Below are 26,709 nucleotides of genomic sequence, written 5' to 3' on the forward strand. Positions count from 1 at the left end.
TCAGTTTACTCTGCCTGGGGGAGTAAACTGGCTCACATCCACTTGGTAAGAGGCCTGCATGCCTGGCTTCCAAGTCGAGGTATATCCTTCTGCTTCAAGCTTCCTCTCATGGGGCTGTCCTTCATCACGCAAATGCACCCCAACCACCTGACATAGTCCGATTTGCTGGGATGGACAGCGGCAAAGAGAAGGCAGCGATTTCAGAAGATAACAACAAAGTTGGCTTTTGTTAAGAAGGATATTTAAATTTAGAGGCTAACCAACAAGGAGTTCAAAGAGGGGGATGGAGGAAATTGTTCTGAGAACGGCTGTAGAAAAGCTTACCCCTAACGTTCCTCAGCAGGGCAGTGTACTCTCCCCTGAAAAGCCTCCACATAATTTATCACGTCGACAGAGTCATAATTAATATGCCCTATATTTATGGACACCCTCTTTGTGACTAAAAAAGAGATAAATTATTAAGTAGAGACACAAGTTTCACTCTCTTTAAATAGCACTTTCAACGCGCATAGAGATGACACCTTGGTTGTCTTGTATATACACAGTAAGTAAGCATAATACTTGTGATCAACTTGAACGAACACCCAAAGCAATCAACTGGAAAAACCTGTTCATTTTAGTTTAGAAAAAATATTCAATACACAGGCAGGATAAAGAGGCTGCTGATGTAATCATTAATATATGAGAAGTTGCAGCCGTAGGACAAAAGAAATAAGTACTTCATAAAGATTACAATATCTTGCAAAGAACGGAAGGAGTCAAAAAATTCCTTTCACCCTCTCACAAAGGTAAACACTTTAAAATCGACTACACGTGGACAATTTTTTTACATTAAGGGATTCAATCTCAACCTACTTTTGTATTTGCATTACATTATTTGCATTGCCCCACTTGTCCCCGCTCTCTTTGTATTACAAACAAGACGTTGTACAAAATCACCAGCAGGGGGAGGTGACACTGCATCCTGCTTCCATTCTTTCTCACACCCAGCATTTCAAAAAGAAAAAGAAGAGAGATGGAGAGAAGAGAGGGAGGCAGAGAAAGAGAAAGGAGCGAGCCCTAGTTAGGTACAGACGTGAGATTCCCTCGCTTTCCCTTCAAATTGTTTCCTCTTTAGACACCATAGATCTCTAAAGAAAGAAACAAACCAAGGTTTTTTCCAAAATATTTGCTGCAGAAACTGATGAGCTGCTTTTACAGGAGGATTACAAAGACCACTGTAATTGCTGAAAATACCAGCAACAACTAAAATGTTCAACTTGGAGAGTGCACGTCTTCCCCATGGGAAGAAAGAGGAGCAACGACGCTACTGTCACTATTTTACATGCAGCCATGGCTGCTTCCCCACTCACTGGCTTTTTCTTCCTCTCCCCTCCACTCTGTCCTACGATGCGAATAGCTGACCCAGATCTGAGTCACACCAGGAGAGGCAAGAATCAAGATCTAGGCCAGTGGAGTACCAAGAGAGTTGTCTCTACCCTAAAGGAATCTGAACTCTGCTACCAGTATTATTTTCCTAGACAAAGACCCAATGCCACACTTCCCTGTTAAGAGGTCTCCAGTGATGTCCTAATGCCTACAAAGATACAATCCAGCCAAGTTGGCCTGGTATCAAAAACCTAGCCCCAACCATTCGTCTTAGCTCACTGTATTTCCTAGAGCATCATTCAGTGCCCAGCCACACGCTCTAAATTGACAACTCCCCCAACATACTCTACACTCTCTCTCCTCCTTACTATTGCTCCTGTTGCCCCTTCCCCCGAGACACCCTTCTCCACTGCTTTGCCTGACCAACTCCTACTCATCTTTTAAGATTCAGCTGCGGCCATTCATTTCCAAAAAGCTTCCCTGACTCCCATCACACCTTCTCCATCCCATCCATCTCTGCCCATCTGCCTGACTCCCCTTCCAGACCAATAGTTCTCGAACTTTGCCAGGCAAATATGAGGAAGGTTTGTTAAAACAGATTGCAGAGTTCATTAAAATGCAGATTCTGATTCAGTGGGTCTGCAGTGGACCTCAAGAATTTGCGTTTCTAACAAGTTCCCAGGTGATATTGAGGATGCTGGTCTGGGGACCATATTTTGAGGACAGCTGCTCTAAACTATACAAGCTACCCCACCCAAGACGAGCACCATAACTTTTCATTTTTGTATTTCCAGCCTTTTGAACAGTGACTGGCACACAGAATAATGCCTTCAGTCAATATTTTTAGAACTGAATGAAGTAGACTGAATCAATACCAAATGCCACAGATGGCTTAGTAGACCAAGACCTCAGACTGGCTTCCAGGGGACTATAAAAAGTCCCAGGTATATTTTGTTCAGTCCCACAATGTTTTTCATTTTTAAACAATTAGTTTTCTGCATTTACAAATCAAGAGATTTCAAATATAAATAAAGATTGTCAGCTTCTCTCAATAACTGAAAGACTATCCAGTCTCACAGCCCAGCAATAGATCACCAAGGAAATGTCCTCTATGGGTGGGCCCACCTGCTGGATGTTCAGGAGGTAACTGCTGACTGGCACTGGGCTTTCTATAGTCTCAGCAAGGCAAGTGAAACAGGACCTCTTAAAAGGATTAAAGAACGAAGGTAAAACTCAACTGAGACCAGCACTAGACAGAGTTTGTGGCCAAGCGTGCTAAGCTCTTCGTCCCCAGCCTACAAACTGCCCAGACACATTCAACAAACTGCGCAGACACACCCAGGCTTCTTGACCAGCAAAAGAGCCTTCACACATTGCTGTTTGCCTTTTATTTTTAAAAATACATGGCAAGCTTTAACAATAAAGTAGATGTTCCACTTAGATGCAATTAGAGCTTGAATTTGGTAAGATCTCATAAAAATGATTATGTAGATTTAAGGAAAGTTATCCATGTCACACTGCTGGGCAAAACACACAGATCACTATGTATCCATCGATGTATTCCATTGATGTTGAATTGCATGTCTAGGCTACATGTGCATATATGCACAGAGAAACGAGTGGAAGGGTGTGCACCAGATACGTTAACAGTTATTTCTTCTGTGTGTTGGCATTTGGGGAGACTTTTAACCTTTTTAGACTTTTCTACATAAACCCAATAGTTCATGATATGCATGCACTATGTTTATACTCAGGAAAAATTTTTATTTTTATTAAAGGGGTAGAAAACAATTAACTTATTTTATATATATATATGTATAATTTTAGATACTGTATATGTATGTTTATTTATTTATTTATGTAAATTATGTTTTGGATTCAGATGTCAGACCAGTCTTGGATCACAGAATCCAGGGGACTTTCCAACTCTAGTCCAAGAGGACTCCCTGTAAGACTCAAGCAATGAATCTCCCATTTTGCTTTCCAGGAGGTTCCACAAATTCTAGGTCAGTGATTTGCAGCCCTGGCCACACATTAGAATCACCTAGGGAATTTTTTAAAATCGTGACACCCACGCCACACCCCAGACCAATTAAACAGGGCCTCAGGGGGTGAGACCCAAGCCCCGGTACTTTTTAAGCTCCCAGGTGATTCCAGTGAACAGCTAAGGCTGAGAAGCACTAACAGACATGTCACTTCACACATCTTTATCAAAGCAACCTTCAGGGAGGAAGGTGTGGCTCAGAGTCCTTTCAAAATAATTACTCCTCTTCAGTTCTTTTCAGGATGCTATCGTTTAGTCATTAAAATCCTGAATGGAGACATCCCTCTATTTGAAGAAAAATACAACTGTTAGGACTACAAACATAACTATGGAGATCAATTAGGGAGCAACTCTTCAAATGATGAAGGGTTCCTTATAAAAGGATTGCCTCCACCCTCCAACACATGTGTACGGAGCATCAACTGGGAGCTCGGCACTGGGTTAGATGCTGGGTGGACTACTGCAACAATGGATTCCACTCAGCCTTGACAGACAGGTAAGTGAGGGAGGTAAGCTGTGCCTCTCAATCTGGGCTTATCCCAGTGTGATCAGCTTAGAACTGACTTTAAGATGATGATGACAATGATGCAGATTCCTTGGTCCCAGATCCATTGAATGAGAATCCCTGCAAGTGGGGACTGGAGTCTAGGTTTTAAGCAATTGCCTCAGAAGCTACACTCACATCTGAGAAGTGGCATTCTAAGTGAAGTAGGCCCCTGGTATGGCTGTTGTACGTATCCCCCCCAAAAATTGGCCAGAAACAAATCTTAAAGTAAGGACACGTCATAGAGATCAGTGGGAGGGAAGCAGGTGAGGCAGGAAGTTAACTCAGAGCAATGAGCATCCCAACCCCAGGCAATGAAGGCAGCTTTGACGTCCCAGCTAAGCCACAACAATCCAGGCCATCAGAACAGGACAGGCAAGGGCGGTCCAAATAATTGTGGTGGTGGCCTAGGCAGGTGCACACTGCTTTGTAACCAAAACTCGCACCAAAAACACTGCCACCCTTGTTTTGAACACCCTGGAACCTGGGCAAGCATAAACCCAGCTGGGGTGCCAGGTGCCAGGGCAAGCACCAAGTGAGCAAGCAAGCCGGGGGCAGAGCCTGGCTTCCTGAAAGGAAATCTGCCTGACGCGCTGGTTCCTGCTGCTTTGCCATGATCTCTGGGGCAGGCCCAGGGACCTTCCAAGGTAAGATCCTTTGGGAAGCCTGGTGGCTGGAAAGCCAGGCACAAGGGACTCCAAGAAAAGAGAACCATCGAAGGAGGTTCTAGGCACCTTCTTAGTTAGTGTAGAAGCTGAAGCGTGGAATTTCTCACAGATGTTTGGCCTCAGCTCTCCTTGCCTTCAACTTGCAAAGACCCAAGCAACATCCAGGAAAGCTGGAAGGAATGCTGGGGAGAAAGAGTTGGTCGAAGTTCATCATTAACTATCTTTGCTTAGCAGTCACCTTCTAAGTAAGGCCTTCCATGACCACCTTACTAAGACTGCAGGCCCCGACTCCCCTCCTCCTCTGCCTATCCCCCTTCCCTGCCCTATTCCTCCCCTCCTCATAAGCTCTACACTTTATTCATCGGGTTTATTGCCTTTCTCCTTCCACTACAAAGTAAGCCCACACAAGCATGGATTCTCTGCCCGTGAAAAAACTCCTATATCCCCAGTGCCTAAATGCCTGGCACACAATATTTATTGCACAAATCAATGACCAACCTTCTCCCAATCTACCAGGCAGAGTGCAATGGGGGTCAAGAAGGAAGGAGAGCTGGAGGAGGAAGGTGCAAGGACATTAACACGAACTGGCACTTACACGTGCTGTAAATATCCATTCAGCCCTTCAGAAATATTTATCAAGCACTGATTAACCTGCAGATATTAGCTAAAGCTGCCAACAACCATGGCCCGCTGACTTCATACTGAGGAAGACAGTCATTCCCATTTCATAGACAAACAGGGCACTGGAGCTCAGAAAGGTCAGGTAACTTTTCCAAGACCACACAGTTGTGTGGCAGAACTCCAATCCAAACCCAGTTGTACCTAGCTCCAAAGCCTGTGTCCTCTCCATTCAGCCTCTTTGCCTTCTAAGAATGGTAGAGAGATAGGAGCCGTGCTCCAGAGAGGGCTACACCTAGAGAAAAGCCTCGCTGAGCCTGGCCCCGTCCCCCACGCCTCTAGCTCCAGTGAGCACCCATGCCAGCCTGCAGAGAATGGGGGGCGGTGCGCGGTCAACTGCCTAGGACCTTGTACCGGGCACAAGCCCAGGAGACTGTCAGTAGAGAGAGGCCCTTTTGTGAGGGGGGCCTGAGGTCCAGGACTCACAGAAATGGGATCTAGAGGAGGAGAAGCTAGTTACAAAGGGAGGAGCTTCACTGCCACGTTCATGCAGGAGCCCCTACCAGCTGCCAGGTGTCTCCCTAACCTATGACACCCTCCCCACGTAGAAAACAGTAACAAGGGAAGAGAAACAAGAATCAAATTCATCTTAGCATGAAAAGCAGGACAACTCATAAAAACAGCCCCTAGGAGGCAAGATCTATTCTCTTTAACAGGTGAGGAAACTGACATTCCAAGAGATCAAGTGGTTTGTCCAAGATCAGACCAAGGCCAAGCAGCAGAGTCAGAAGCGTCCTCCATTTCTTCCAGCTCCGGGTCCAGCATTCTCAGAGAAGGAGATGTAGTCTACCTCTTTAACTCCCATGTAGTCGTTTGTCAAGGGTAGAGTAAAGAATTTGGCTTCCTCTGCTCCCATTGGATTTGATAAATATTGATGCTTGACAAACCCAGGATCTGTTTTAAGCATAAAAATGTATAACTGATTGGCGATGGCTGAATCAAGTGCTGTGTCGACAAGGCTTCTGATGCTGAGTCTGAGCTTAGCAAGATGTGTCTGTGACACATTACCAAAGCCTGCCACGGATGGGGGAGGGGGAGGCTGGAGGGGCAAGGTAAGATGGGTAAATGGGAAAATCCCTGCCAGGTTAGACGGAACATAAAAGAACAGGGCCATAAAATGGATAACTGACAAAGATAATTGAGTTAATTAAATACTTGATGTAAAATATGATATTGGAGTTGCTGAAAATGAGAGACGCTATATAATTTAATAACTAAGCACCAGACTAAGTACCACTCCTTCATTACCTAATTTCATCTTCACAGCAACTTTCTGAAGTTATTGCCATTATATCCCCATTTTCTAGGTGTGGAAACTGAGTCTTTGAGAACTTAATTGCCTGAGATGAAACAACTCGTGAGCAGCAGATCTGGAAACTGAATCCGGCACCACCTTATTCCAGAACCAGTGCTCTTAATCCCTTTGCTGTCCATCACATTTTTAATATCCGAATGTTGGCACTGTTTGATGCACCTTACTGCCAAGAAGCCCAGACCTAGCGGGAAAGCCCCTGGCCTCCCCTCCACTAGCCTCAAGTCAGGAGCACCACAGAGGAATGCGCTCTGCTCTCCTGCTCCTCAACCAGAACTGAGCTCTGCCATCCAGCCGGAAGGTGTGCCCCAGCGACATAAAAGCATCCCCACTCCTCAGCCTGTTCCTTCCCCCTCCTTTATTCAGAAATGCTCAGAATTGTTGCCTCATTATACCTTCCGGGCCAATTTGGCTGTCAAATCTACTCTGAATCAGGCTCTTGCACAAAAGAAAATAAAACCAATTTGTAGTGATGACTCATCAGGGCTGATGATTTGAAAGTGGCAGGAACGTCGCACCTTCCAGGCCCTTCTCTCCTAGAGAAATGGGCAAATTCTCACAGAGGACAAGGCTTGTCTGCCAGAGGACAGAATGGCCCATTGGCTCACTCAGCCCCTGGAGCAATGAAATACAGAGGGAAAATCAAATCAGCCCTTGCCAACCTGAAAAGACAGCTTGGGAAACATATTTCCTTTACTTTTTTTTTTAATTTGGAGGAACTTGGGTCATATGGAAAGACTCATGTGATATATTTCTTTCTTCCCTGGTGCTGATTTTATACATTTGTTGATTTATCTATATTATGCCTCAACCCACAAATTATATTTTACTTCTGTTTTGCTCTATGCACCAATCCTTTATGGAACAAAGTGGGATATTAATAAAAGTGAAATTTACTTACTTCAATCACTTCTTAGCTCCCTTTTCCAGATCCCTCTTTCCAAGTTGCCAGGTTTCAGAGTGCCTTTCCATGGCTCCCTGTTACTCCCATCAAATAATCTAGTAACCTCTATTGAGGCCCCCCTCAGCCCCCTCCAACCCATCGCTGTGCTGGATTCAAGGATGGATGTAAGTGGTCCTCGAGTGGCCAGGAGTCCAGCTGAGACCCAGATGCCTGGCACTGAGCTTCCTGACATGGATTTTTGGAGTTGGAGCAATAAGAAATTATCAAGGTATCTGGCATTTCTGTGGAAATCACCTGGCCAAGCTACCAAGCCATGAACTCAAGGAGCCTGAGGCCAAGTTCGGAAACATAATATTAATACATGACATGACCCAAACTCTGTTGAATGCTAAATGAAGGGTCCTTGTTCATTGAAGGGAGAGATCGTGGTGGCCTGGAGTGAGGAGCACGAGGAGGCTTCCAGGAGACCCGGGACAGGTGAGAGTCAGTGAGGTGGAGTGGATGATGGAAGCTGTTCCAGGAAGAGGGAGGAGGTGTGGTACATTCTAGAACCTCAGAGCAGATTAAGACTCACCAACTACCCTCTCAAGAGTGTAGTTCACAAGAATCAAAAATGTATGAGATTAAAATCCAATATCAAGCTCAAACTGTCAACTAATTATAGTCCACCCCAGACAAGGCAAAGAAGTATACAGAAGAGGGAGGAGAGACGCTAAAATTCATTAAGCCCCTAGTTCATGCCAGGCACTGGTAGGAACTCTACACTCATAATTTTTATTTAGTTTTCACCCCATCCCATGAGGTATTATTATTCCTGTTTTCAGATGATGAAACTGAGACTCAGAAGAGTTAAGAAACTTGTCCAAATCAGGGCTAGTAAATGGGAAAGCTGGGACTTAAACCCAGTTCTGTGCGCCCTGCTCTTTTCTCGATAGTTTACACAGCTGGAAAACACATTAAAAATTGTCTGGTCCAACTCCACATGTCCTGCTTGAATCCCCTACGACATCCCAAATAAGAGGATGTTCAGCTCATGCCTGAATTGCCCCTGGGGATGGGAGCTCACCCCTCTGGAGACAGGCCCCTTCACTTTTAACCACTTCTCCAACCTTAGCAAGCTCTTCTTCACGATATGAAATCTTTCTGAAGATCTTCCTTCTGCCTGATTCGCTTTCCTCCTAAGGGCCCCTCCAACATTCGAGGATAACTGTCATGGCCTCACCCTTTGAGTCCTCTCTTCTCCATGCTGACAAGCCCAGTTCCCTCCTCATTTGACAAAAATATCCCTAGGCCTTTACCCACAAAAGTAAAGTCACTTAAATCATTGCCAAAAGAAGAGAAGACATGTTTTATTTTCAATAACCTTCAGCGACCCACTGCTTAACAACATTCACTTCCACAATGATTTCAGGCTGAGCCAAAACTCTGTCTTCTCAGTCTTTTTGTTTGATTCTCAGGAAACATAAAGGGCACTTGGGAACCATCTTCTGCACTGAATCTTCAGGAGCCATCCAAAGGGACTGTGCGTTTTCCAGAAGGATGCCAGACTGAAGCACTGCATCCCAGACTTTACTATGCAGAAAAATCACTTGGGGATCTTGCCAAAATGCAGATTCTCTTCAGCTGGCCTGGGGTGGAGCTGAGCGTCTGCATTTCAAACAAGCTCCCAGGTGATGCCGATGGTGCTGGTCAGGGAACCACACTCTGAGTAGTGAGGTGTTAAAGGACATAACCCACTTTGGAAAGGAACAGTCAAGCGCCCTTTCTAAGAGCTCCTTGGAAAGCCCCAGGGCAGTTTTGAAAATGCACACTGTGGAATTTAATGTCCAATTTCCTTGGTTTCTTTCAGTAATTTTTGTGAGAAAGAACTGTGAACAGCACGACCTTGAAACCTACTTAAGGACAGATACTGAGAGAGTGTGCGTGTGAGAAGGAGAGTCCAAGCAGAGGGGGAGAGGGAAACGCACCCCCCTCGATGGGCATTAAACAGAACAGAGCTGACCTAGAAGATCACTACCACCCCGGGCAAGCTGCCAGCGGGCACAGAGCCCAAAACGAACAGCGCTCCTCAGCTCCAAGGAAAGAAGTCAACCTCCCAGCCAGAACTAACTAGAACTGCTCCATTTTTATCCACGCTCCTCGCAGTACCTTGAGCTCATGAGAGCTGGCGTGCATACACACGGGTGCACACACACCCCCCTCCCAAATGTGGTTCAAGCGTGCACTGCAAGCACAGTTATGTCCAGCAGCATAAATCATCACATTGTTCCCAACTGGCTGCAGGCTGAACAGATCAAATGCATCAAATAAATAAAACTAGGCAAGGGACATCGTACCCTTGGGCAAGGAACTCACATGCCCACTAGACTGAGCTCTCCACAGCAGAGCCCTCATCTCTTCCTACTATTTCCTTCCAGCCTAGCACAGGCCCTGGCACACACGGGCTGCGAAGTGAGGGGCTGGGGAATGAGTGGAGGAAGCCAGGCCCGGTCATGAAGTCACAGAGGCCCTGGGATGGAGACTGGCCAGGCTGCCAGGAACTCTCCTCTGTGGAAGCCAAAGAGCCTTGCTATCAACCAGTTAAAGGCTCACTCTTAGCTTGGTAATTTATCTTCTAAGCTGGATGGAAGTTTGGGGATCATCTAAGGGTCACAAATTGCAGGCAGGTGTATTGAGCTTGGCAAGCACAGTGCTTAAAAGGAAATGATCCGAATTCCCTTAGGAACAGTTCACCACAGCTGCATGAATGCCTGCCGCTCACACCAGGCCTGCTTCATCCCAGCTGCCTACCTGAGACACGGGTGTGCATTAGGACTCTCAAACCAAACACGGCACGGCAGAACTGTTTCTCCCAAAAATCTGCTCTTCCCCCAGGCTTTCCCACCTCAGTAAATGGCACCATCTTCCTCTACCCTCCTCTCTCCCTCTACCCTTCTCCTCTTACCCCTCAGTTGATCAGGACAAAAATGCAAAGTTACTCTTATTTCCCTACCTTCCTTCATACCCACACTCTTCCATCAACAAACCGTGTAGGCTTTATCTCTAAAATATATCCTAACTCCTACCACTCCTTTTAGCTCCTCTCCTAAAACTCTAGCCCAAGCATCTAGGGTCCCTCGCTTAGACGACCCCAACATCCTCCCAGGCTCTCCTACTCCACTCTTGCCCCTTCTCCGCACAGCCGCCAGCCCGTCAGACTGCATCGCTTCCCCACTTCAAACCCTCCAGGGCTCGCATTGTGTTCACACGGCTGCCTCCAAAGACCACCCTGATCCCACCTCATCTCCCCGCCTCATCTGCCAGCTGAGCGAGCTCTGGCCACCTTGGCCACCTTTCTCTCTCCCAAAGCCACCAAACGTATCCCATGTCAGTGTTTTTCCCTTGCCTTTCCTGCTGGGAATGCCAGGCTCCTGGGAAGAAGGACTCGAGTGGTTGTGGCTGCCCTCACAGGCCCCTCCACACGCCAGGTGCCGGTCTAAGCACTTCACGTGTGCTAATCCATGTAATCCTCTCAACCACCCTGGGAGGTAGCGCTATTGGTGTCCCCACTTACAGATGAGGCAGCTGAGGCACAGAGAAGTTAGGTGACCTGCCCAAGGCCACACAGCTGGTAAATGGCAGAGCCAGATTCATATGGAGGCAGTCTAGTTCCAGGGCCTAGCTCTTACCCACTGCAGTACCCTGCCTCTTACAGGTCTCACCCCTTGCACAGAAGCCTCCTCACCTTCAGGTCTCAACCCAAATGGCATGTCCCCAGAGGCCTTCCCTGAACACCCTCGTCTCAAGCATCCATCAGTATCTGGAATTAACACACTTCTCCAACACAAACACCTGACACAAGAGGATATGAGCTCCCTGAAGGGAGCTCCCAGCCGTCTTATTCTCTGTACCCCCAGAACTCAGGACAGTGTCTGGCACAAAGCCCTCTCAACAAACATTAACAGACCTACTACATGGTTTATGTTACCGCCTGGCCCCCGAAGGCATTCAGGTTTTCAATCCTCCATCTTGTCTCTCTTGTAATATTATCTGTAGACACGCCATGGCCTGCGCTACATGAGAGAGTCCATGCCCGGGTGCTGAGGCCCTGCAAAGCGTGGCCCCAGCCATCCCTCTGGCCTCATCTCCCCCCGCCACACACACCCCTGCACACCAGGGATCCTGAGCGCTCTCCCTGCATGTCCCAGTCTGGGCACTTTCCCACCCCAAGGCTTTATTCATACCCTTTCCTGGACTTCCATGTCCTTCTCCGCTAACTCCACCTAACAAACGCCCACCCATGCACCAGGGCCTAAACGCAACCGTCCCAAAGAACAAGTCCCTCTGTGGTCTGTTCTTGTCCCTTGATGCCAGTTTCCTACCATGACAGGTGGAAAGACTGCTGGCTTTTGAGTCAGACCGGACTTGGAATCCTGGCTGCTCTGCTGTGTCACCAAACCTCTCTGAGTCACTTTCCTCATGTCCACAATTAAGTCACAACACCTCCCTCTCAGGGTCGTCAGGATGGGAGACAAAATGTGTGAAACACTCAGCACCATCTTGGCACACAGTCAAGATGAGATGCTCGAGAGCATTATTTCTTTACGGTCTATTTTCCCAACAATAAGTGTGCTCCATGAAAGGAAGGACACCTTCTCAATCCTCTTTGTCTCATCCCTGCTCAGCACGTGCACGACACAGAAATCTCAATGACCGTCCCCTGCAGAAATGGGTGAGTAGGGGCCTTGGGTTCCGGTTCCAGATGCCTCTGGGATCGCACGAAGTCAAAACCTTGCTCTGGTCCTTCTGTTTTACTATGAACAAGGGAAAAATTGAGAGATGGACAAAACTGTGTTCAGCACCTTTGATCTTATGTTAGAAAAACTGTTTAGAAAAAACACCGGCTCTTGTCTCTGGGAGGAGGTGGAGGGGGACAAGCTGGAGAGGAAGAGCCCTCCCAGGGACACGGCGTTGGTGATGGACTTCATTCTCTATCACTAAAGGAAAAAACCTAAATACACCACAATCAATTGATGAACTGGAAAGAAATGAAGCATTAAAAGCAAACTGATCATTACCCATTTTCAAAGAAGGGGGATCCTCATCATATATTGGCAGCCTGGCTGGATCTGTTCAATTTCCAGCATCCCCACCAAGAAGACATATTTCAACTAAATAATGTTAAGGGGAGGTAAGGCGGCCCCTGTGCTTCTGGAGCGCACGGTATAAAGCTCATGGGACACGCCTGATGGGATTTTCTCTGTTTCCATTTGTAGTTTCCACACAAGCCCATCTTTTTCCTCCAAGCATTTGGCACACACACTCTCACATGCCCCGACTGCCCGGATTAGCGGAGCTGTCTTCATTTTCTCTCACAGGGTTCTCTTCGAATGAGGCTGGAGTCTCACAGCCAAGAATTGTAGTGAGTGCTGTGACAGAACAGGCCAGGGTGCCCTTGGAGAGAGGAAGGTCATGGGGGTGCATATTTTAGATTGGGGAGCAGAATAGGACTCTCTGAGGAAATCAAATTCAAGCTCACACAATGAGATTTTAAAAACTACACTGCCTTTGCATCTCCAACATTCGCTCAGCTCACCTTTACACGGAGCCCTGCAAAAAAGAACCTCAAAAGAAAGGCCGAGGATAAGCAAGGCCGATGGAAACAGTTCTTTCTACTCACTTTGGGCAACTGAGTGTTAGCAAGGCTGTCTTATGAGAGTTACTTTCACATGACTGCAGACTTTGATGTCCGCTGTAGTTTATCATGTACAACACAGCGCCGTGACAGAGCTCCAGATTTAGAATCCCAGGGCCTGGTCTGTATCCCAGCCTCCTTCTGCCTGGCCCTGACTCCCTCATTTAGCCTCTCTGGGCCTGAGCTGCTCCTCCTAGAAAATGGCTTTAAAGGCAGAATTCCCGTCCTGCCTTCCTCGCAGTGTTGTTCTAACAAAGGGCCAAATGAGCTGCCTTATAAGAAAACACTCCGTAGACATAAAGTGATGAGGACTTCAATAGGACTTCTGGTCACACTGCGAAATTTTATATCTCCACTAACACAAAGAATTTTAATGTTTTACTCCCCTGGACGAACACTGTGACCCCTTTCTTTATCTCCACGTGCTATGAACTAAATGTTTGTGTCTTCCCAAAATTGACAGGTTGAAGCCCTAATGTGATGGTGTTTGGAGGTGGGGCCTTGGGGGGTAACTGGGTCAGGAGGGTGGAGCCTCCTTGATGGGAGTAGTGGCCTTATAAGAAGAGGAAGGGAGCTAGCCCCACCTCTGTCTCTCAGCCATGTGAGCACACAATAAGGAGGAGGCTGTGGGCTGGCCAGAAACTGAGCCCTCACCAAGACTTCCAGCCTCCAGAACTATGAGAAATAAACATTTGTTGTCAGTCTCTGGTGCTTTCTAGAAGCCCAAGGAGGCTAAGATGGCAGAGTTTGTATTTAAAATAACATAATAGCTGATATGATTAGTACAATGAAGAGAAGTGGAGCCAGGTGAGAAGATGAAGAGGGCCTGGGGTGCAGTTTTAGATAGCATGATCAGGCGGGGTCTCTGAGGAGGAGATCTGAGCCGACACCCACATGGAGTGGGGATGTCCAGAGAAAAGCACAGCAGGCTGAGGGGATAGCAAGTGCAAAGGGCCTGAGGTGGAAAGTGATGGAGTGGAGAGAAAGTATAGTGCAGTGCCCAGCACATAATAAGCACACAATAAGCAGGGGCTACTGTGATAACAATTACCATTCTCACTGCTGCCAAAACAGCCACTTTCAGGGGGCCGGCTCCGTGGCCGAGTGGTTAAGTTCACGTGCTCTGCTGTGGCGGCCCAGGGTCCGGATCCTGGGCGCGGACATGGCACCGCTCGTCAGGCCATGTTGAGGTGGCATCCCACATCCCACAACTAGAAGGACCTGCAACTAAGATATACAACTGTGTACGGGGGGGGGGGGGGGGGGTTGGGGAGATAAAGCAGAACAACAACAACAAAAAAAAACAGCCAGTTTCCACTCACAGGTAAGCCAAAGCCAAGGAAACCCAATACATCACAACAGATGTTAGTTAGGGCCCTTCAGATCACAGCTTCCAAGTCCGAATTCAGTTCTGGGGTTCTTTTAACGCTGCTACAGAAAACAGCCACATGTGGGCAGAGGTCATTAAGAAGTAGTTCTTGCACAGGAGGGTGGCAAAGTCACTCTATTTCATTGTCAATTGGATTCTGCCTCCTCCGTATTTGCCGCCTCCCTCTCCCCCAAACACACCTCCTGAGGAAAGGAGGTCTCTGTAGGTGACAGATCATGCAGTCACTTGGCTCACATTTGCTGACCCCTGAGTGTGTGTTCAGCTCTGGGCCAGGCACTGGGAACACAGAACCGCATGAGGTGGGATCTTCGCTCTTGAGCTCACTCTGTGGTGGGGGGTTGGTATGAAGAAAATACTGGTCAAAATAATGACTGCCCAGTTGAAGAAGGAGCAGGGTGGTCCTCAGTACAAAATGCTCTGGGAACGCAGAGGAGGGAACGTCCTCAGGGAAGCCCATCCTCCAGCCCCACACAGGTTACTTGAGATCCCTCATCATATGTTCTCGTTGTACCCACTTCCTTTCCTTCCTTTCTTTCACAGCATTTATGAAAACTATAATGGAATAATGATTTGTGGGACTAATATCTGTCTCTCCTGATAAGAATGGGCCCATTAGGCAGGGACCTTGTCTGTCTTGTTCACACCCATATTCCTAGGACTTAACACATGGCTGGCATGAGGCAGGGGCATATAAAGACACTGTAAACGAATGAGTGTTGCTAAACACTAAAACACTTAATTCTGTTGGGGAAATGTGATATCGGCCTCCAAGATGGTTCCCAGTGAGCCTCGCCTCCTAATACTCACACCCTGGTGTGCTCCCTTCCCACACTGAGTCAGGACTGACCCACATGACCAACAGAACATGTGAAAGGGATGGGGTATGACTCCCAAGCCTTGGTCATAAAACCATGGCTACTCACACCTTGCTCTCTCTGGGATCCCTTGCTCCAGGGGAACCAGGCAGCCATGCTGTGAGGACACTCAAGCAGCCCTGTGGAGAGGTCCACATGGTGAAGAACTGAGGCCTCCACCAAAAGCCAAATCAACATGCCAGACATGTGAGTGAGCCTTATTGAAGCAGCTCCTCCAGCCCCAGTCAAGCCTCCAGATGAATACAGTCCCAGATGACTGCGTGAATGTGACCTCATGAGAGACCCTGAGTCAAAACCCACCCAGCTAAGCTGCTCCAAGATTCCTGACCCACATCAACTGTGTGAGATAATAAGTGTTCAGTGTTGCCCTCAGCTGCTAAGCTGCAGGACAATTTGTTACTCGGCATTGGACAACTAATACAGGAAAGGACTAGAAAACCTTCAGAGAACAGGGCTTTGAAGAACAAGGAGGATTTCACCAGGCCCTGACACTGTATTTCCTGCAGAGGGAATATGAGGAAAGGGATGGAGAGGGCATGGGGGACTGTGTGTTTGGGAAATGGGAGAGCATCTCAGATGACTGGAGCACAAGGTACTAGGAATGGCACTGAAAAGGGAGGTTGGGGCTGCATCCTGAGAGTCCTTGAATATTATGTTAAAGGATTTGGACTCTTTAGACGTGGGAATAATTATTTTCATCTTATAAATGAGGCAACTGAAGCTCAGAAAGTTAGGGAATTTGCCCATGGGTGCCTGCCTTCTCACTGTATCCATACACGGCTGAGAGAAAGAGGGCTAGCTCTCTTCCTCTTCTCATAAAGACACTGATCCCATCACGGGGACTACACTCTCCTGACATAATCACCTCCCAAAGGCCCCACCTCCAAATACCATGGCCTTAGGGCTTCAACATCTGAATTTGGGAGAGACAAAAGTGGCAGTCCTGAAATTCAAATGCAAGAGGAATTAACATCAGAGCTGGCGCTCTTTCCAACACCTCTGTGTTAGGAGAGCTCCATGACTCCTCAACCAGGGGCCACAGCAGCCTCCATCCCAGTTCCCATGACTCAGTGGGTGACCCAGTGCTTCTGCCCTGCCTGCCAGGCATGAACAGCCCATGTGCCTCTGCTTCCATCCCATGGAGGGCTCTCCAGGGTCACCCACGGCCAGGTAAGAACTCCTCGCAGTCTGTGCCGCCCTTCCTTGCTACCCCTGGCTCTCATGAGTGTCCTCACCGCCTAGCAACAGTGACGCCACTCTATGCCCCAGGTGACCGCCCTGCCCCCAGGGGCCACCCCTCCCTCCTTCAGGGCAAACAGAGACAGCATTCCAAGGCATCTTGGAATGAACTCCCAAGACAGCAGCGGAAGCTGAGGCAAGCTGACAGGGTATGATTCTGGGTTCCAAACCCACCTTAAAAACACCAGGCCACCACCTGCTGCTCTTTTGGAAGGGGGAAGTGCTTTGGGCCCTGAAGGCCATATTCCAGGAAGACTGTTCCTGGAAAAAGAAGAGGGAAATTTCCATTTCCAGAGCAACTACTCTGTATGGACCCTGGGCTTTTTCCACCTCTCTCTCTCCTCACCACTACCCTGTGAGATAGGCATCACTATCCTCTTTGTTCAGGTGAGTAAACAGAGATTCAAAGAAGTCGAGTAACTTGCCCAAGGACACAGACAGCTGTTGTGTACAGCTGGGTAGGTTGAGTACTGCACAATTCTAGGGAGTGCAAGTCACATAATAATCACCATAGACTTACATATTTGTCATGAGAATTTTCCATAAGAAAGTGACTTCAGAAGGGGCATCTTTTTCTAATTTGCACAAAGGCACATGGGTCCATAATGGTTCTACTAGATAACCACCACCCTGCTGGTCAGTGGTGATTTGACCCTTTGTCTGTCTGACTCCGAAGCCCTTGCTCTTTCCACCAGACCTCCACACCTTGCTTGGGATAACGTCAAGCATTTCCATATCAAGTGCTTCCCAGTTCAGCTGGCAGAGACGGAGTCACAGACCTCTAGATCATCCCAGCTGGAAAAGATGTTGGTAATCAGTAATATACCTCAAAACCTTCCCTCTGCATTGGAAGAATACAAGGTCCAGAGAGGGGAAGTAAGCCGCCCAAGATCACACAGCTGGCTGTGGCACAGCTGGGACTTGCATCCTGTGCAAGTGAAGGCAGGTCCAGCCCTGATGTAACATTGTTCTAAGCACAACCATAGACGACCAGAGCTAGGTTATCTAGGCCGGCAGTCTCACTTTCTTCTGCATCAGAATCACTTTTTCAATTGTAGGTGGAGGCAGTGAGTGAAGGGTCTCGAGGGAGTGTCCCTCACCGGACAACTTTCTGAAGTCCAAGCTTCAAAACAAAGCAGGCTGGAGGGAAGGGGGAGCTGAAAGGGCCACAGTTCAGAAGGCTCTCCAGAACAGGCGAGAAGTACATTCCTCTGTAGGCCTTTCAGGTCCTGGGAGGGAAACCGTTGCTAAGTGGAAGCTTCCAGGCCCTCCCTGGTGGCTCTCAAGGTAGTCAGCATCCACCTTGAAGGGAGGACTCAGAGTCTGCACAGGCCTCCCTGGGAGCCCCTGGAAACCATGGCGATGGCCCCCGAGCGGCAACTCAGTTCTGTCTGGACTCCAGCCAAGGTGATAGGAGCCAAGGGAGAAAGAACACAGGGAGGAAATCCGAGCGCTTAATTTGCTGTTCCGTGGAAGATGCCAATTAAAATCCTTCACCCAGGGGTTAGCCCAGTGGCGTAGTGGTTAAGTTTGCACGCTCTGCTTCAGCAGCCCAGGGTTCCTAGGTTCAGATCCCGGACACAGACCTACACACCATTCATCAAGCTATGCTGTGGCAGAATCCCACATACAAAATAGAGGCAGACTAGCACAGATGTTAGCTCAGAGACAATCTTCCTCAAGCAAAAAGAAGAAGATTGGCAATGGATGTTAGCTCAGGGCCAATCTTCCTCACCCAAACAACAACAACAAAAAAAGCTTCACCCTTCTGGGGCTGCCACTCAGCCCTGCTCCTGTTGGGCTGCCTCATTAACAGCCTCTTCCGGATCCCCCCCAAGACCCACCCAGCTTCCTTTCCAGACACTGAAGCCCAAGCATGCCCAAGTTAGGCTAAAGGCATGATGGCCTTAAAGACCTCTAGAACCACAGAGACTCCCCCTGGACACTGAAGCTCAGGGAGTTAGGATGACCCACCTGACATCACTCGACTACCTTTCCTGGTTCAACAGCATTCATGAGATGACATCACTTACAGTGGTCACTCCCACCTTACAGGAACCTATCCACCTATTTTCCGGCTTCAGTCACTGACACTGCCCCTGCACACAGCTTGTTAGAAACCACAGAAGGAGAAGATCCAGAACTCCAGACTCCCAGTTCCACACCCTGCACAGCCCAGGAAAGAACAGACTCCTGAATTACCTGCAAATTGGTGCTGGAAGAAGCTTTCACATCACTCCTGGAAGAAGGATCGAGTGACCCACCAACAGATCTCTCTGTACAGCTATCTTCCAGTTTAGCACTCTTCCATTACACTTGGAGTCCAATTTTTATAAACTATGAAGACCAGCTTATCATTTCACAGGAGCTAAGTAAATCTTAAAGCCAGCATGTGGGGATAATTATTGAAAAGAGAAACATGTTGAAAGAGAGTACGGGAAAATTTAATATTTTCATGATATTACTAACATGAACATGAACATAAGTGAAATAATAGTAATAAACACCAGAGCCAACACCAGTTAGCAAACTGAAGACAAAAACACATTTTTTATTATACAGCTTAAACAAATTATGCTTATCACAGAAGTGTAAGAATAATATTAGAGAATCTATTAATCTCATAATACAATTTAGCATACTAAGAGATTTATAGAAGAAATAAAAATATCATCTCAATAGACATAGGAAGAGTCTCTCAAAAAAGTCTAGATTTATTCATATTTAAAAGAAACAAACAAAAAGGAAGAAGTCTGGTTGCAAGTAAGATGGAGTAAACACACTCCGCCCTATCTCCCCCACTGAAGACAGCTACAAAACTGGATGGAATAAATGAAGAACCTACTTGAAGATGCTGGAAAGTAAACGGTAGCAAGCAGTTTAAGGGGAAAAAAATTCAAAGTACCACCAAACTGGTAGTAAGTTTTCTGTTTTTTCCTCTATTACCCTCTGGCCTTGCCTCAAGGCAGTCCAAGTGGATACCTACATGAATAAACAGTGCATATCACCATGAAGTGGACATCGGCATGAATAAATAGAGCTCCTGGTGGATCCTAATCCACCACAAGGATTAGGAAATGGATCTCCTAATGCTCTGAGTAGAAGAAATCCATGTATTTTTTCTCTTTTGCATCTCAGCCCTTACAAACCCACAAGCCCCTAAGACTCTGAGGGAGGTGCAGCTTCCTCTCTTTTCAAAGGAGCTGTGGTCCCAAGAGAGTGACATAAACCCCCAATGCATTATTTTTCTCTCTCTGTCTTCCTACCCCTTGGCCTGGGATTCAGGTACAATCATGGGAAGTGAGTAGCAGAGAAACTTAAATAAAGTTCCAGCTTCCTGGCCAGAGACCTAAAATGAGAGACTCAGGAAAATCATAAAGTATGAGGGGAGTTATGGAGAGGGAGAAGTTCAGGAAAGCAAACCAATAAAGTCATATGAACTATTAGGCTCACTTCTAAGCAGTACATGTACAAATCTGACTCGAATAGCATAGGCCTCAAGAACTGAGCTAAAGGACAGACCAGCACCCATCTCAGACTGACTACTGAGTGGTACACATGAGACAGCTCTGAATAACACTGTAAAGGCTTTGAAAACAGAACTGATGTTCTAACCATAACCCACAGAAGGCAGGTCAAAACTTCCTGTCTGAACCCAACTTTCCATCTGAACCCAACTGGCTGCCAAACAAAAACATCAACATTCTCCATATGATTTAAATAAGACCTAAAGTCCCAACACACATATTTTAAATGTTTAGGATAAAATTCGAAATTACTCTGGTACGAAGAACAATGTATGGGTAAAAGCAATAAACAGACATCAATGTTGCAATGCCAAGCTGTTGGAATTATCTAACAAAGATTTTAAAGTAGCTATTATAAAAATTCTCCAATAAGTAAGGGCAAACACTCTTGAAATAATGGAAAGATAAAAAGTCTCAATAAAACACTACAGATAAAACAAAAGGAAAGACTAAAAAATGTTCAGATAACCCAAAAATGGGAGGAAATGGTGCAGGAAATGGGAAATAGAAAGATAAAACAGAGGGAATGAACATAAAATAAATAATAAAGTAGTAGACTTAAATTCAGACACATCAATAATATATTAAATGTAAATGGTCTAAATACACCAATTAAAAGATAGAGATTGTTAGAATAATTTTAAAAATGACCGAACTATATGAGGTCTACAAGAAACTAATTTTTTTTTTTTTTTTGGTGAGGAAGATTGGCCCTGAGCTTACATCTGTTGCCAATCTCCCTCTTTTTGCTTGAGGAACATTGTCGCAGAGCTAACATCTGTGCCAAACTTCCTCTATTTTATGTGGGATGCTGCCACAGCATAGCCTGACGAGCAGTGCTAGGTCTGCACCTGGGATCCAAACCTGTGAATCCTGGGCCACCAAAGCAGAACACACAAACTTAACTACTATGCCACCAGGCTGGCCCAAGAAACTAATTTTTAAAACAATGCTATAGGAAAGTTAAAATTAAAAGGATGAGAAAAGATATACCATTAAAAAACTAATCAAAATAAAGGAATAGCTGTATTTATATAGGACAATGTAGACTACATAAAAAAGAAAACTTCCAGGGATAAAGAAGGACATTAGCATAAAGACAAACATATAGACCCATGGAACATAATTAAGAGCCCAGAAATAAACCCACACATATACCAGTCAACTGATCTTTGACAAGGATGCCAAAAATACACAATGGGGGAAAGGATAGTCTCTTCAATGAATGGTGTTGGGAAAACTAGATAATCACATGCAGGAGAATGAAATTGGACCCTTAATCTTTTTTTTTTTTTTTTTTTAAAGATTGGCACCTGAGCTAACAACTGTTGCCAATCTTCTTTCCTTTTTTTTCTTTTTTCCTGCTTTATCTCCCCAAAACCACCCCCCGTACATAGTTGTACATCTTAGTTGCAGGTCCTTCTAGTTGTGGGATGTGGGACACCACCTCAACGTGGCCTGACGAGCAGTGCCATGTTCGCGCCCAGGATCCGAACCCTGGGCCGCCGGAGCAGAGCATGCGAACTTAACCACTTGGCCACAGAGCCGGCCCCTGGACCCTTAATCTTATACCATACAAAAAAAATCAACTCAAAATGGATTAAAGACTTAGACTTAAGACCCAAAACTGCACAACTCTTAGAAGAAAACATAGGAGGAAAGCTTCTTGACATTGTCTTGACAATGATTGCTTGACACGACACCAAAAGCACAGGCAACAAAACCAAAAATAGACAAGTGGGTCTTCATCAAACTAAAAAGCTTCTGCACAGCAAAGGAAACAATAAGCATAATGAAAAGCCAAGCTTAAAAAATGGGAGAAAATATTTGCAAACCATTTATCTAATGAGGAGCTAATACCAAAAATATATAAAGAAATCAATAGCAAAAAATGTATAATAATAACTCTATCAAAAAATGGGCAAAGCACCTGAATAGACATTTCTCCAAAGAAGACACACAAACAGCAAACAGGCATATGAAAAGATACTCAAAATTACTAATCATCAGGAAAATGCAAATCAAAACTATACTGAGATGTCACCTTACACCTGTTAGGATGACTATTATCAAAAAAAAAAACAAGTGTTAGTGAGGATGTGGAGAAGTTGGAACCCTTGTAAACTATTGGTGGGAATGTAACATGGGGCAGCCTCTACAGAAAACAGTATGGAGGTTCTTCAAAAAATTAAAAATAGAGGGGGCTGGCCCCGTGGCCGAGTGGTTAAGTTCGCGCGCTCCGCTGCAGGTGGCCCAGTGTTTCGTTAGTTTGAATCCTGGGCGCAGACATGGCACTGCTCATCAGACCACACTGAGGCAGCGTCCCACATGCCACAACTAGAAGGATCCACAACGAAGAATATACAACTATGTACTGGGGGTCTTTGGGGAGAAAAAGGAAAAAATAAAATCTTTAAAAATAGAACTACTATATGATCCAGAAATCCCACTTCTGGGTATATATCCAAAAGAATTGAAATCAGGATCTCTAAGACATATCTGCACTCCCATATTCATTGCAGCATTATTCATAATAGCAAAGATATGGAACAACCTATATATCCAAGATCAGATGAACTTATAAAGAAAATGTAGTACATACCAACAATGGAATATCATTCAACCTTAAAAATGAAGGAAATCCTGCCATATGTGACAACATGGATGAACCTGAAGGACATTATGGTAAGTGAAATAAACCAGTCACGGAAGGCGATATACTACATGATTCTACTTATATGAGGTACCTAAAATAGTCAAACTCATAAAAGCAGAGAATAGAATAGGTGCTTCCAGGGACTGGAGTCAGGAAGAAACGGGCAGTTGTTGTTCAACAGGTATAAAGTTTCAATTGTACAAGATGAATAAATTCTAGAGATCTGCTGTATAACATAAAGCCTATGGTTAACAATACTGTATTGTGCACTTAAGAAATTGTTAAGAGGATAGATCTCATATTAAGTATCCTTACTACACACACAAAAAAAGGAGGAAGGACAAGAGGAAATTTTTGGAGATAATGGATATATCTATTACCTTGATTTGGTGATGGTTCCACGGTATATGCATATGTTCAAAGTCAACAAATTGTATACATTAAATAGGTGAAGTTTTTTGTACATCATTATAACTCAACAAAGCTGTTTTTAAAAAAAGACCAAACAAGACATTACATGTATAGAGCTTAAAAAGTGCCTGACATTATATTGTTTGCAATAAATGTTAGTTTTGATTTTTTAAAGAAAGAAAAGAGATAGAATCAACAGCAGCATGTATACGTAACAACAGAAGTTCAAAATACATGCAGCCAAACTAACAGAAATGAAAGAAAAATGGACAACTCCACAATTATATGGAGACTTCAATACTCACCTCTCAGTAATCAGTAGAACTAGTAGCCAGAAAATCAGTAAGGATATAGAATAACTCAACAATGCCATCAACCAACTGGATCTAACTGGCTTTATAGAAGATGCTAACCAATAACAGCAGAATACACATTCTTTTCAAGTGCATATGGAACATTCATCAGAATAGACTATATCCTCAACTATAAAACAAAGCTTAACAAACTTTAAAGAATTAAAATTATATAAAATATGTTGTCTGGTCATAATGGCATTAAGCTGGAAGTCCATAGCAGAAAAATCTCCAATCCCTTGGAAATTAAACAACATACTTATGGGTTAAAGAGAAAATCTCAAGGGAAATTAGAAAATATTTTGAACTGAATGAAAATAAAAATATAACATCAAAGTTTGTGGGATGCAACTAAAGCCAATGCTTTAAAAGAAACTTTATGACATTAAATGCCTACATTGGAAAATAAGAAAAGTCTAAAATCAACAATGTAAGCTTAATAAACTAGGAAGAAAAGAGCAAATTAAACCCAAAACAGGCAGAATAAAGGAAACAACAAACACAAGAACAAAAACCAATAAAATGGAAAACAGAAAAACAGTAGAGAAAATCAGTCAAACCAAAAGCTGGTTCTTTGAAGATACCAATAATATTGATGAAACTATTGCAAGACTAACAGAGAACATAAGAGAGAAGACACAAATTACCAACATCAGGAATAAAAAAGGAGATATTAATACAGACTCAGCAAAACATTAAAAAGATAATTTAAAAACCAACTATAAATAAATCTATGCACATAAAATTGACAACTTAGATAAAATGGACCAACTCTAGAAACCTCAAACGACCAGAACTCACTCAAGATGAAATAGATAACCTGGATAGTCTTACAACTAGTAATAAGTTGAATTTGTAGTTAAAACCCTTCTAGGGGGAAAAATAACACCAAAGTCTAGATTGCTTCACTGGTGAATTCCAGTAAACATTTAAAGAAGAAATAAACACAATTCTACAAAATCTCTTCCAGAAAATGGAGGAGGAGGAAATACTTCCCAATTCATTTTATGAAGCCAACATCACTCTGACACCAAAACCAGGCAAAGACAGAAAAAAAAAATACTACAAGCCAATATCTCTCATGAATGCAGATGCAAATCCCTCTATAAAATATTAGCAAGTTAGATATAGCAACACATAAACAAACAAGTGGGAATTATTCTTGGAATACAAAGATGGCTTAATGTTAGAAAAGCAATCAATGGATTCCATATTAACAGCCTAAAGAAAAAAATAATGGGAAGGTGGGAGAAAGGAAGAAAAAAGGAAGGCAGGAAGGAAGGAAGAAAAGGCACACAGTTTGGAAACGGAAAAATAAAACTAAGAAGTGAGTTTATCAAGATCACGGCATCCAAAATCGACACACGAAAATCAATCATTCTTATATATAACAACAATGAACAATTAAAAGCTAAAATTTCAAACACAATACCATTTACAATAACTCCCCTCCAAAAAACAAAATACTTAGTTATACATCTTAGTGAAACATGTACAGGATTTATGTTCTGAAAACTACAAAATGCTGATGTAAGAGATTAACAAAGGTGTAAATAAATGTAGAGACATATTGTGTTCATGGATTGGAAGACTCAGCATAGTAAAGGTATCAATTCCCCACAAACTACTACCGATGGAACACAATTACTACTGACGGAACACAATTCTAATCAAACTCCAGCAGAAACGTTGGTAGATATGTCCAAGCTGATTCTAACATGTATATGGAAAGGCAAAGAAACTCAAATAACCAAAACACTGGTGAAGAAGAATAAATTTGGAGGAATCACACTACCTGATTTTAAGACTTAAGCTACAGTGATTAAGGCAGTGTGGTATTAACAAAGGGATAGACCCATAATCAATAGAACAGAGTAGAGAGTCCAGAAACAGACTCACCAACATGGCCAATTGCTTTTGACAATCTGCAAAAGCTCTTCAATGAAGAAAGGATAATCTTTTCCACAAATGGTGTTGGAACAATAAGACATCAATATGCAAAAAGAAAAGAAAAAAATGAACCTCAACCTAGACCTCATACTTTATACACAAATCAATTAAAAATATTACATAGATCTAAGTATAAGGTATAAAAACCATAAAACTCTTTAGAAGACCACCTAAATAAATGAGAGACACGCCATGTTCATGGATTGGAAGACACAAATCTTAGTGTTCTTAGACATGATGCCAAAAGTATGATCCATAAAAGAAAAAAAATTGATAACCTGGACTTCACCAAAATTTAAGACGTTTGCTCTGCAAAAGACACTGTTAAAAGAAAGAAAAGAAAAGCTACAGCCTGAAAGAAAATATTTACAAATGGCATATTCAACAAAAGACTCATATTCAGAATACATAAAAAACTCTCAAGGGGCCAGCCCTGTGGCATAGAGGTTGGGTTCACGTGCTCCACTTGGTGGCCTGGGGTTCGTGGGTTCAGATCCCGGGTGCGGACCTACACACCGCTCATTAAGCCACGCTGTGGTGGTGTCCCACATACAAAATAGAGAAAGACTGGCACAGATGTTAGCTCAGGGACAATCTTCCTCAAGCAAAAAGAGGAAGATTGACAACAGATGCCAGCTCAGGGCCGATCTTTCTCACGAAAGATAAAATAAAATAAAACTCTGAAAACTCAGCAGTAAGTTTCTGGCAGGAAGGTAAAATGGTACAACCACTAAGGAAAACAGTTAGGCAGTTCCTCACAAAGTTAAACATAGAATTATCATATGACCCAGCAATTCCACTTCCAGGTATATACCCAAAAGAATTGAAAGCAGGAACTCAAACAGATGCTTGTGTACCAATGTTCACAGAAGCATTATTCACAATAGCCAAAGGCGGGAAAAACTCAAGTGTTCATCAACAGATGAATAAATAAACAAAATATGGTATTTCTATACAGTAAATATTATTCATTCATAAAAAGGAACAAAATTCTGATACATGCTACAACCTTTATGTACCTTGAAAACTATGTGCCCTGATAATTATGCTAAGTAATAAAGCCAGACACAAAAGGACAAATGCTGTAAAATTTTGTTTATATGAGATACCTAGAAT

General features: G+C 44.4%; 1 protein-coding gene across 6 annotated transcripts in view; it reads right to left on the bottom strand.

The window, feature by feature from the left end:
• The window catches only part of PDE1C (phosphodiesterase 1C), a 602,480-nt gene that overhangs the window by 419,937 nt on the left and 155,834 nt on the right, over positions 1-26,709 (bottom strand). The window lies entirely within an intron of this gene.

Source organism: Equus caballus, chromosome 4, assembly GCF_041296265.1.
Source record: "Equus caballus isolate H_3958 breed thoroughbred chromosome 4, TB-T2T, whole genome shotgun sequence".
NCBI classification, from domain to species: domain Eukaryota; kingdom Metazoa; phylum Chordata; class Mammalia; order Perissodactyla; family Equidae; genus Equus; species Equus caballus.